This window comes from Python bivittatus, unplaced genomic scaffold, assembly GCF_059951505.1.
Source record: "Python bivittatus isolate LINGU-HERP-01145 unplaced genomic scaffold, Pbiv_v1 ctg000700_np1212, whole genome shotgun sequence".
Lineage (NCBI taxonomy): Eukaryota > Metazoa > Chordata > Lepidosauria > Squamata > Pythonidae > Python > Python bivittatus.
The window spans coordinates 83,712,513-83,724,555 of NW_028277098.1; positions in this window are offsets into that span (position 1 = coordinate 83,712,513).

Genomic DNA, 12,043 nt, shown 5'->3' on the forward strand with positions numbered 1-12,043 from the left:
GCATCCTGTTAGCACCATTGATGCCCATGCAGTCAAAAGAAGAGAAGTAACCCACAAAGGGGATGCAAACAAATGTGGTCCTTCAGGCATGAAATCAACTCCAGAAGAAGGCAATGGAAAATCACTTTGGTACTGTTGCCAAGAAAATTGTATTGATGTGCCTGAAATGTTTAAGCAAGTTTGGGGTCCAGATGATGAGATAGCCCTCCCACTCAGGTCAGAAGGCATTCCTCTAGTTCCTGGGGAAGAACACTGAGCTAAGCCACAACAGAATCTGTTCATTGATAGAGCCAGGCACTTGTAACTGGAACATGAAATATGAGATGCATGAACCAAAGAAACTTGAAAAATGTCAAAGCACACTTGAAGCACACTACACTGGATGTTTTAGGAAAAAGTTTAGTTAGGTGGACCAGAATGGGCCACTAAATCAGATGTTACTTGAAACTTTCTTTGGGGCATGATAACACCATATAAAGGAATGGAGTGGCAATGATACTCAGAATAGACATAGCAAAATATGTGTTCAGTAATAACCCCCAAATTAGATCCAGCCCATTAGAATTAATGGATATCCAATGATTTTAGACAAGTATATGCACTTACCACAGATGCAATAGTGGAAGACATGGAGTTATTCTGTGGCAAATTGCGTGGGGTGCTAAATGAAGCAGCAAGAATGGAGGCATAACTATTAATGGATAATTGGGATGCAAACATTGGAGAAATTGAGGAACCTGCAATTTCAGGAAGATTTGAACTGGATGAATGCAATAAGGTAAGCAGAAAATAGGTTAATAGAGTTTTACAAAGGGAATTCTTTGATAATTGTCAACAACAATTCCAGGCAATATAAATGCAGACTCTATACATGGATATCACTGGGTAGAGAAAATCAGAATTCAGTTGAAAATATAGTAAAAACAAAAACCAGGAGATGGAGAAATGCAATCCAGGATAATTTCAAGTGCAGATTCCATGTCAAACTTAAGATAAAATTTAGGAACCTAACAGTAGGTGTACTGTACAAGATTTGACTTGAACAACAATGGAAATAATAGATTCAATATGCTTAACATATGTGAAACAGAACATGATAAATTATGGGAAGAGATAAGAGATATTGTGATTACTGAATATTCAAAACTGAAGGAGGAAAAGATCCAAATGGTTTTGACAACAGCCAAAGGAAGATGAAGGATGAAAGTCTTGTCAAGTAAAAAAGGACAAGGAAAGATCTCAGTCAAGAATGTTAAAAACAGAGAAAATGAGGCATGTTTCTATTAAGGTTATCATACCTAGGCTACAAAAATCCAGTTGAATACTAGATGGCAGCAACTACTAAGTTTTCAGTATCTCATTGCTGTCTCCTAGTGGTGATTTGGACATTTGCAACCCATCTGTGGTATGGTAACCCTATCTTTAAGAAGATCCGAGAAATTACAGGAAAATGCATAGCTAAGGTAGGAATACAGTGATCATGGAAGAGTTCTAATAAAGACAAAGGAAGTTAAAGGAAGATGGAAATATTATGCTGAACCATTTACAAATAGGATTTTTAAATAACAGAAACATTTGCAGAATATAAATCACCTCTACTAAAAAGTGAAGCACAACAGGCAATAGATTGGCTGTCAAATAGGGAAGTCCCAGGTACAGATGAAATACTCTCTGAACTATTTAAAACTGCAAAAGAAGAGAAATAAAAGTGGTAACAGCTCTTTGTCAAAAAATATGAAACAAAATATGGAAAATGTGGATTGCTGTGGCCTGGATATTGGAAAAGGTCAGCATATGGATCTGTACTGAAGCTGGGAAATGTAAGAGATTGTGCAAATTACTAATCCATTGCATTAATTCTTTACTCAAGCAAAGTTTTCCTTGAGTTCTTACAAGAAGAATAAAGTTATACTTAGGAAGAGAAATGCCAAAGGAAGAGATAGATTTCAGAGATGGGAGAGGGAAGCCAGATGAAAGAACAAGAGCATTTGAGAAAAGTTGCATCCGTTTTATTGAGGGCAATAAGGCCTTTGACTGTGTAACTCGTGTCCTAATGTGGAATATATAAAGGCTGTCAAAACACCTGATTTTCATTTGAGGAACATTTACAATGAACATTGTTAGAGAAAGCTTGGAGTTTAGAGAAAAAAGAATAGGGAAGGGAATGTGGAGAAAAAAGAAATAGGGAAGGGAATGTGACAAGAATGCATATTGTCTTCCTGTCTTTTTAGCTTATACATGGAATATATTACAAGAAGAACAAAACTGGAAAAGATGACATCTGAAATCAAAATTAGAAACCCAAACATTAACAATCTGAGTTATTAGACTATTACTTTGTTCACTAAAAATAAAGAATATTTATTATGAAAATAAAAAATAGTAAGTAAAAAATCCGGGTTAATGTTAAATCTTAAGAAGACAAAAGTAAGGTCAGCTAATATGATGAACTTACAACTAATGGCAAAGAAATGAAGGTGGTAGGTAATTTTCTTTCTAGGGCTTAAGGAGAGGTCATGATGGAACTGTTCTGGAAGAGATTTATCTCAGGGAAGAAGGAAGTGAAAAACCCAGACAAGATCATGAGGAAAAGGACATTTCAATGACAGCAAAGATGACAGTAACAAAAGCAGTGGTCTTTCTGACAGTACAGTACAGTTGTGAAAGTTGGTCCTTGAGAAAGGGCAGCTAAAAATAGGTAGATGCCATTCAATTATGGACCAATCGTTCAGCCAAGTGACTGCAAATTCACATATTTTAGGCACGTGAATGCACTAGAAAAAACAATTATGCTTGACAAAATTGAGGAAACTTGAAGAAAGGAAAGAAAACAATGGATAAGTAGAGGAATGGGATCAAGGAAATGAACAGAAAAGTCCTTTAAAAAGCTTTAGTGTATGATTACAGCAGGTTCTCCAAAGTGGTCAGTATTGACCCCCAAGGGTTGATGGGACTATCCATTGTTGTTGTTGTTGTTGTTATTATTCATAGTACTATTAGTTAAAGTAGTATTTATTAAATTATTTTAATATAATAAATACTGGGTGTCGATGAGCAATCTGAAACTTCATGAAGGGGTCGATGAGCTGAAGAGTTTGGGGACCCTGGATTAAAGCCAAGCAAAATGGGGAACTATTGTCCATGCAGGACTGCCAGACTCAATGCCACTCCTCCTCCTCCTCCTCCTCCTCCTCCTCATCATCATCATCATCATCATCATGAATTATATGGAATTATAACAATAATAGCAGCAGCAGCAGCAGCTGTGATTCTTCCATAGTAGTGGTTTTGTAATATTCTTTTAGCTGCCAATGCAGAATTCATGCTTCAGGTCTCCTGGGACTGAGACCATTTCTACTCTCATTTGTAGCATCTTATAATGTTGTCTACAAATCACAATGAAACCAAGTTTTATATCACTACAGCAGAGACTGTGCAATGTTGTATAAAGCCTGTCTTTATTATTGTTATATCAACATAATGTTTGGATAATGCTAGACATCATTAGGGAGGAAATGGCCTGCATCCCAGAGAAGTTTTCAAGGCTCTGGGATGAGATTCAGAAGATGTCACTAATAATGATAGAAGAAGTGCTTCACTCTATGCCTTCCCTTCCCTGCTCCTGCTTTCCTCTACTGAGTTAAGCTTGCCATAAGCCCATGGATGCATCTATCTTCATGGCTTTGACAGATGTACAACCAAACCTTTCCTTTGCTGGCAGAGAGTGTTTCCAGGGACGATTTCTGTTGCTCTTCAGGAGGCAATAATTAGAGCAGTGTTTCTCAACCTCAGCAACTTTAAGATGGGCAGATTTCAACTCCCATGCTCCCATGCTGGCTGGGGAATTCTGGGAGTCGAAGTCCGCCCATCTTACAGTTGCTGAGGTTGAGAAACACTGAGTTAGAGAATGATCTCTGACAAGGCAGGTATCTTTATGTTCATGAGAAGAAAGCTTACAATAGGCTTTCAGCTGAGTTGAGATGGAAGTGTGTATGAGGGCTTGTGTATAAGGGAGGGAGGGAAAGACAGTGGGGAAAAAAGAGCCAGATGTTTGTCACTTTTGAATGATACAAGAAGTGATTAGTTCTTGGATGGGGGGATTGAGCTGTGAGGGTGCTTGGTCTAGCAACTAGGGGAAAGGATATGTTTTTAACTATGTTTTATGGATTGTTGAGAGCTGTCTAGAGTCATTGTATGAGATAGGTGGCCATACAAGTCCTGTAAATTAATTAATTAATTAATTAATAATTCAGGAATGTATTGGTCTAAAGCCTTGGGGTTTCGTTTGGTTATGTTTGGCTGAAACAGAGTACAATAACCTTGTCTCGATTTAGATGCTAAGCAGTATCTGGCTGCTTAGCACTTCGGACAGGAGACCCCCTGAGAATTCTTGTGCCATAAGCTAGCCTAGGAGATTGAAAAAACATTCTCTTGAAAGACAATGGCAAAACACTTCCAAGAAAACTACACAGATGTGCCCACACAGTCACCAGGAATTGTACTTGATTTTGACCACTCTGGGAATGTTCTTAACCTGGTGCCCTTCAAGTATTTTGGCCTACAATTTCATCATCCTAGCTTCATGTAATCCCACACATCTGGAGGACACTAGGCTTGGGAAAACTGATCTAGAGTTTCTAGCCAGTGTTATCTACAATTGGTGGGGCTGCCTTCCCCAGTTGTCTTTTAACAATCCACTGTTTTGTGGTAGTGTTGTAGACACTGTTTGTCTCTCTCCTGTGCCAGCTGAGTACATTTATCTCCTTGCTTATTCCATTTATAACCTTTTCTTCTAGATGGTTCAAGGCACCAGGCATGGTAGGATAGGTGATTCTAATCTGTCACTCTGCATTCTAGCTCTGTAACGCAATTTTTTTTAAAAAAGCTAGATCTGAAGTTCCTAAATTCCAGGAAAGTGGATCTACCCATGATCCATAATCTGTGCACTTAAAAACTGGCATGCAGGTGATAGCAGGAAACAATATTTGTGAGTTTTTGACCATATAATAAAAAAAAATAACAGGAAACAACTTTATTGGTTTCAGGTACTGTAGAGTGCATTGCTCTTCAAGGCTGCCTTATAATGAATTGCTTCTAAGTTGATCAGACCTTGCCCCACAAGGTGAAAAACAATCAGGGAATACAATTATTACTGAACAAAAATGGCTGTCTGAAACCCTTACAACACTATTATTTAATCTAAAGCAATTTTGGACACAATATAAAAGCAAGAACCATGGAAGAAGACCCTGATGCTTCAGAAAATTGAAGGCAGCTGAGAGGGAGCTCAGTATGATCACACAGGACACAAACTTGACCTTACAAGAACTCAAAGAAACAGTGACAGACAATCCTAGTGAAATTATGCCTGTTGTGTCAGAAAGGGTCCAGAGTCGCTGGGAGTTGGGTGACATACAAGTTTAACTTATTATTATTGTTGTTGCTGTTGTTATTACCCTTACTAACATAAACAATCTGGACTTTTGCTAGGCAGTTCAGGATAACCGTCTTGAGATCTAGTCTTCGAGATCTTCACTGTGACTGAACGGAAAGTGTATCTAAGAGGGAGGGGGGATTATAAGGTTGTAATCTTATAATCTGTTGATGAGAAGGTCAGAAGTCATTATGTTTCATAACTTTCTTTCTTTTCTTTCTTTCTTTTTAGATTTGTCTTTTACTTTATGTAAAACTCTCAATAAATATTAATAAATAAAGTGACTGAACTGAAACTGATAGTATTGCTTGGTTCTCATTAATTCCTTTGCTTAACCCTGTCTTGACTCTTCACAACATTGATCCCACCTACTCCTTTTATAAATGATGTTCTCACGCTTCTCCTTTCCCATTAAAGGCAACTGATGATTTTACTGTAGCATTGTGCAACTTTAAACTAATTATACAAAGAATACGGAACATCTTAAAAAGAGGTATGTGAAAGCAGAAGTTCCTCCTATAGCATAGGACTAAAGTTGTTGCAGTTTTTCAGTTATCACTTTCATAAAACCAATGGATCCCATTTTTACCTTCACATCTTTCCATATCCAGCAACTATCCCCTCTTCTTTTCATTAAGTTCCATTGTTGCCAGCTCTTCATTTATCTCTGGATTCCTATTAATTCCAGCGGCATACAAGTTTAATTTATTATTAAGTAAATAATAATAATAATAATTATTATTATTATTATTTATTTTTTGATTATTATTATTATTATTATTATCCTACTAATTCAGAAATCAATCAGGAGATACTTTCTCAATATTTAGTCATGGTTCCAACATGTCAGCCATTTCTCTACATCAGGAATGAAGCCTCACAAATTCAGTACAGTTGCTTTATTAGCTCTCACCTTGGGAGAGTTCTTTTTACATTAGTACAGACTGCACAGTGGTTGGAGGTGAGGACAGTGTGGACGCCCACATTAGTGACAGACCTCATGGGTGTAATTCTGCTCTCCCTCTGTGTGTTTCAGGCATGTATGTAGGGTAACATCCTGTGCAGCACTGAGGTTTTGATCATCTGAAGGAGAAGCCATTGGCTCATAAAGTACATTAAAAAGTAGAGAATTAATCCACATAGTTCAAGAAGTATAAACTATGCTTAGTTTCAATACTTGCATTTTTCCTTTTTGTTGAAGAGTTCACATAACATTACTATATTCTTTAGGAAGCAATTAACTAGCTGTCTTTATTCTGCTGAAAAGGCAAAATAGCTATTATGTTTGGTTACTAAATGCAGCATTAAACCACAAACAAAGGATCCGTTTAAAAGCAGTTTATGCTTTTTACTGTTGTTGTTGAAACAAAATATATGTGTAATTCAGTTTAAACACAGCATTGCATTATCTGCATCAAAAGAAATTAAAATGTAAAATCTCACAGATTGAGTATATTGTGCTGCTTCTTTCCCAAGGATGAAGCATATGTTGTTCTTTGAAAAGCTGTTTTATTTCCATGACTTAAAGTGTTTATGAACCATAACTGGTTTCACTTTCCCCCAAAAGTTTATCTAAATGTATTTGTAAATCTAATTATATGAATGCTTGTCTTTCCCTATCTTTTCTGTTTTTCCTCTAGTAGCTCACAGAAAAATCTGCCTTTCTCAGAACATGGTGTAATATTCATAAAGGTGGTCTGCCTAGAACGTCAGTAAACCACTGAAGCATTTCTGCCAAGTCATCTATAGGAATTCACCAAGAGTGAAGCTGGACATGAAGGAGACTTTAGTTTTTATGGACAAGTAGAAACAAAAATAATGACTGGTCTCTGTCAAAAATAACTCCAGCTTCAAAGTGATATGATATGCTGGGTTTTTAAGCTTAGAAAAAAACTATAGAGGAGAACATGATAGATATGCATGCAAAACCAAAAAAGAAAACCCAACACTAGAATGTTAGACTAGATACTCTGGGTTATGCATTTATAGACGTGGCAAATTTGGGAATCAACCTCTCAACATCCTTTACTTTGCTAAAGTAGCTATAAGATAGCCTACATTTTGGAGCAAGAGGACAAAGGAGTAAGGAATTGCCCCATCCACTTTCCCCACAACTGCTATTAGCCATGGTGGTGGGGAAGGTACAATAGATATGCCTGACTCCTCCCCAGCTCTCTTTTTATGAAATACTGATCTGGGAATGATATAACTTAGTAAAAGGATTAAGTGAAACACACTGTAGATGAGAAGGGATCAGGTACACTCATAGGACATAGTTGTAGTCCCTACTCCCTTCTTGTCTACAATGTCTACAGTGTGTTTCAGATTGTGATGGTAAAAATCCCTCAACAGCAATTACATTTCTGGCCAACTCCCTGACTCCACAGACCGAATACTGATGTTAATAAGGCTGCAAACCACATTTGGAGTCAGCTCCATTCATCATGCCTATATCTAGATTCAGATGAACCTAAAAAATAAGGCAAGCCTTTCCCAACCTAGCATTATTCAGATGCATTCAGATGGCAATTCCCTTAATGCTTTTCCCCACACTGGCTAGGAATTTTAGGAGTTGTATTCCCAAGCCCTCTATGGAGTTCCTTGTCTAGATATGCTGGGTCACAAAATCCTTTGCTAAAAAGAAGAGGAAATGTCTGTTTTATTCAGGAGGCTCTCTTAAAAAACACTTGTGCATTTTGCATTTCACCATTCTTAATTTAACTGAATGCATGTGTATTAGCATCAGAATATCTACAGCCCCTCTGTCTTTTCTGTGTGTGTGCCTTCGAGTGACTGTTGACTCCTGGTGACTGTCTGGACAAGTCCCTGCAGTTTTCCTGGCAAGGTTTTTTTGGAAGTGGTTTGCCATTGCCTCCTGCCTAGGGCTGAGAGAGTGACTGGCCCAAGGTCACCCAGCTGGCTTTGTGCCTAAGGCTGGAGTAGAGCCACAACACCAAACTGGCGTTTAGAGAACCAGAATAGCTGGACCTACCCTAAAAGGAAAAATTAATGTGCCTCTATAAACTTCCATCTATCATATAATTTTATGCAGATTATATGCAAATATGTGTCCTTTTTGGGAAGATGCATTAAGTGAACATCCCCCAGAAATGTCTAACTTTTAGCTAGTTTTGTTCCCTCTTCTGGATTTATGTGTGTATGTCTGTGTTTGTGGAAAGAGAGGGAGTCACCAAATATAAATCATGCCTTGAGAAATCAGGTCCCTAACACCTTGCCAGAGAGTGCAAAAGCCAGCCATTCACTCACGTGAAAGAAAACTGCAGTAACATTTGAAAAGAATGACCTTAGCACTTGCTTTCCACCCTGTGGATCCTTATGGCAATTTGCTGCTTATAGCAACTCTCTGCACTGAAAGGGAGTGAAGAGAGAAAGCGTATCTCAGAAGATGATTTTATATCCCCCCCCCCCCAGCCCCAAATTTTTCCAGGCACATCCTCGGTTTAAAAAAGGACTCCAATAAGAACCTATCAAAAACAGATAAAGGAGGAAAACTAGACTGATTTCAGTGAGATGTTTGAGAGGATTTTTAGGAATGCGTTATTTAACTGAGTGGTTATATAACTCCAAAAATATTAACTATGTTTACAGATTCAGTACTGTGTGCTTAAAAGTGGCAAGATTATTTTATTAAGACAAAGAAGGAAAGAGCTGCCAACAATAAATGGCTGCAAATCTATGCACTAGGAATTTATCATACTGAATGGAGACAGATTTTAGAGTAAACATTCATAGGATTGACTGCATGTGAGTTTATTCAGAAGAGATTCTATGGCAGTGATTTTATTATTAAGCATCATCATGATGTTTTCAAAACTTAGGTGGCAAATAGTTGTTTGATGGTGAATAGTTTCAAAACCAGATGGCAAATAGTTGGAGCTGGCTGGATGTCTTTGCTACTGTTTAGTGGACATCTGTTTTTTTGTCCACTAAACAGCCAAGATCTGGTAGCTGTATTTAAAAAGACCAGAGACCAGGGATCTGATCTGATAAGCTAACACTCCAGAATTTGATCCAGGAAGAAAGTGGTGACAAGTGTGCAAGAAAATGGCATGCATTTGGAATCAGAGAATGATGGAGTTAGAGGGGTTTTGTAAGCCATCCTGCTGTTCTAGTTTAAGCTTCCAACAATATGGTGTCAAGGTACAGCATATGCAAGCAACCTATGAATTGAATTACCAATTTCATTCACTATGGAACCGATGGGGCAAGATGTGGCCAATAAACGACCCATGGTTTGAGCTACACAAAGGAGTAGCTTTCTCCAGGAGAAAGGTATGGTCCCAGCAATAGCAACATTCACTTCTCCAAGAAGTCAAGTTACAAGTTTCAGGTTCAGCACTCAAGGGATATAACGAAAGGTTGTTGCTAAGTTTGTTCCAGGGACTTATTCATCATAAATAAGGCTGTTATAAAAAAAGCTTCATAACTTCCAACCATGCCCAGTACTAAATAGATCAGCATTTCTCAACCTTGGCGACTTGAAGATGTGTAGGCTTCAACTCCCAGAACTTCCCAGCCAGCCGGGGAGTTGAAGTCCACATATCTTCAAGTTGCCAAGGTTTTGAAACACTGAAATAGATCCTGAATTAACATGCAGAGCTTTCTACTTAGGAGGAAGTAACTGGTTCTTACTTTCACAATTCTTTTCCTTGAAGTCTGGCACTCCACCCTCTCCCTGCCCTTGGACTCTCAACTCAGTGCAGTCAACATTTTTACAGGCTTGGCAGATGGGTAGGCTTGTCAGGATAGTAGTCCAAAGCCACATGAAAGCTGGCAGGAGTTGCTTCTGCCATGAGTTCTGTGCAAGAGCCTGACTTTCAGGATTGGACTCAGCAAGCTTCTCATCATGTTGTGATTTGCCATGAGCATTTGCCATGACAATTCAGGTAAACACAGGAACACCAGAGCTAGAATACCTTCAATATATAGATAGCTGGCCATCTCTGTAGACTTTCTGGAAGGGAGAGGCCTTAGAAGGGAGAGGACTTCTTTTTCTTTCTGAATTTTTACTATTAAAAGCTTTCTCCCAACGTTACTAGTACTGTGCAGAAAATCTATCCCGGTATTATTTCTTTGTTAGTTTTTTGCAGGGTGGGTTTTTTTTTTTTTTTTTTGGCTACCAATCCTAAATTTGCTTCCAAAACTCAAAACATTTCCATCCAATTCAAATTCCATCAAATTTGATTTTGTTTTTCCTTATACAGGTAAACTTTAACTGAACAATCCCTAAGTAAAAGAAAGTAAATTGTGTTTTGCTGGTGTGAGTGATGCATTTGATGCTCAAAGAAGAACTAGAGAAGGGGTGAGAACCACAGTCCTTACACTGATGAATGAGCCAAAGGTCTCTATAAGCTCTGGATCTAAGGATCCCAGTGCTAGGGTGGAGAAGGACATGCTTCTTATCAGAGAATTCTGCTCAGATATCAATGGTGATTTACCTATGTTGGCTGTGTAATAAACCAAAGGAAGAATGGTCTTGTGGCCCATCCTTCTGTGGCAAACCATATTCACTCAAGTACCACAGGAATAGGAACACTGCTGGAGGAAAGGCATGAATGGATGAAGATTGGTGAGATTGAATAACTCTGTTCCATTCCTCATGCTGAGTTGATTTTCTCCTGCATTAACATTTGCTAACTTGAATATGCAGCTCCCTAGAACTGGGGGACAGTACAACACATTGCTGGTAGCCCTAATTAGGACACAGGTGCCTCCCTCTTTATTTGTGAGAGAATGCGTGGAGGAGTTCAGTTTATGGGAGAACAGGCCACACAGCCCTGATGGGGAGGCAACGGGAAGAAAGCATTTCAAAGAGACTCCATTTTAACTGGTTCACTCTAAGTCTGCCTGAGAATTTATTCTTACAGTTTTCGAAGTTACGCTTTGTGGAAGGATGGGTTGTAACAAGAGTGTAGGCAACTGAAAGTGCGTACCTTCCCCTTTTTTTCTAAAGCACCTCAGTGTCCAGATGGGGGAGAGATTGTTTGAAAAGCCCCGTGTTTGGAACAGCTGGGTGTGGTGGTGAGGTAGTGTGTGCTGGGTGTGTAGAGGAGAGGCAGAAAGAAGCAAGGGAGAAAGCAGCAGTCAAGGTTTGTGGAAAGGCCAGGAGCATTGTCCTTATAAAGGAGCATTGGTACCTGGGAATAGTAATAGATATTCTAGGGTTAGCAGTAGTGTTTAATAGTTAGAGTAGTATAATAATAAGTTGAGCAATAGAAATATAGGTTAGGTGAAAGCTGTATTAGTGGGATACCTGGGTAGAAAAAAAAGAACACTTTTGTACTGTGAATATTGGTTTTATAAGTAAAGAAACCCCAATATAAAAAGGGGAGAGGAGAGTCTGTGTGTGCAGCATCTCCTTGGGAAGATCTTGGTGAGTCTGGGTAATCCACCCTTGGATATTAAATGAACTTGTGACACGCTTTTACCTCTGATTAGTGTTAAAGATGCCTTTCTGAAGTCTGTGTGGTTCTCACTTCTTTGTTTTGCCAGCTACATGGGGCTTGATATTACCCCCCTGAAAAAGCAGTGGGATCAACTGTGGCTCTCACTGGGCAGTTGGTGCTGAGAAGTGTATTAAAGGGCAAT